We start from the raw sequence: 1,756 nt of genomic DNA on the forward strand, positions 1-1,756 counted from the left end.
GTATATTTTAGTGATATTGGGCCCAAGTTTCGAGCCGCGCCTAGAACAGCGCAGTCCCGACCTGGACGCCCGTTTTTCGTGCCACAAAGTGCGTCTTTAAAAAAAACCCTCCAGATTCTCCACCTCCCTGCAGGTCCTCTGGCCCTCGGTGCAGCGCAGCAGGAGCTGTAGGGGGCGGAGCCAGGTCCCTGCGCCGAAAACCGTGCAGGGACCTCTGCACATGTGCGCTACAGTGGGCGCGCAAGTGCAGTAGCTCCAGGCGCACAAAACTGTGTAGGAGGGGCCCGAAGCACGCAGCCCCTAGGCGTGGCTGAATGGCCTCACTGGGGCTGCGTGAATAAGGCTCCTCCCATGGCCAGCATCTGCTTCCTGCCGACCCGACACGACTCGTGATTCCCGCCTCCGGACCGGACCCGATACCGACTCCCGCTTCCCCCCCCCTGCCCCGACGGACCCGACCCGACTCCCGCTCCCTCCTCCCGCCGACCCGAACCGAACCGACCTCCCTCCCACCACCCCCCCGACCCGACCCAATGTCACCTACCTGGAAATCTGGTGCTGGGGACGGGCTCTGCCCGAAGTCTCGGGCCCGGCCCGTTCAGCCTCCCTCCCCCTTCTCCTCCACCCCCAACCCTTCCCACCCCCCAATCTCCTTTTCCCCCCCCCCCCCGGTCTCCTTCCCCCCGGTCTCCTTCCCACCCCCCCCCCCCCCGGTCTCCTTCCCCCCCCCCCCATTAATTTTTTTTGATTGATTTATTGGTTGATTTATTGATGTATTTATCATTTATTATTGATGATGGCTCTTTATTTGTGAAACTGAAGTGTTTAATGTTTGTAAATTTCCCTTTTAAACCCCCCCCCGCCCCCCACCATTCCCAACGCCTGATTTGTAACCTACGCCTGATTTTCTAAAGAGTAGACAAGGTTTTTTCGAGTGTACAAAAATCTTCACTTACTCCATTCTAAGTTAGTTTGGAGTAAGTTTTCACTGACGAAACTTTGAAAACAGGCGTAAGTGGCCGGATACGCCCCCTTTTGAAAAAAAAATTCTCTTCCAAAGTGAAAGTGTTCTAACTGACTAGAACTGGAGCAAACTAAATGACGAGAATTCTGATTTCTAAGATACTCCGTTCTACACCAGTTGCTCCTAAAAATTAGGAGCAAATCATGTGGAAACTTGGGTCCATTGAATTGGGCAGGAGTATATTTTAGTGATATTGAATTGGGCAGTACTATATTTTAGTGATATTGAATTGGGCAGTAGTATATTTTAGTGATATTGAATTGGGCAGCAGTATATTTTAGTGATATTGAATTGGGCAGTAGTATATTTGTGATATTGAATTGGGCAGTAGTATATTTGTGATATTGAATTGGGCAGTAGTATATTTTAGTGATATTGAATTGGGCCGTAGTATATTTTAGTGATATTGAATTGGGCAGTAGTATATTTGTGATATTGAATTGGGCAGTAGTATATTTTAGTGATATTGAATTGGGCAGTAGTATATTTGTGATATTGAATTGGGCAGTAGTATATTTTAGTGATATTGAATTGGGCCGTAGTATATTTTAGTGATATTGAATTGGGCCGTAGTATATTTTAGTGATATTAAATTGGGCAGTAATAATAATAGCTTTTATTTATATCGCGCCTTTAACGTAGTAAAACGTCCCAAGGCGCTTCACAATAATTTTACAACACATTAGATATTGAGCATTGAATTAAAGAAAAAGCGTGAGAAGGAAGTGTAAA

The sequence above is a fragment of the Pristiophorus japonicus genome, chromosome 6, assembly GCF_044704955.1.
Source record: "Pristiophorus japonicus isolate sPriJap1 chromosome 6, sPriJap1.hap1, whole genome shotgun sequence".
Lineage (NCBI taxonomy): Eukaryota > Metazoa > Chordata > Chondrichthyes > Pristiophoridae > Pristiophorus > Pristiophorus japonicus.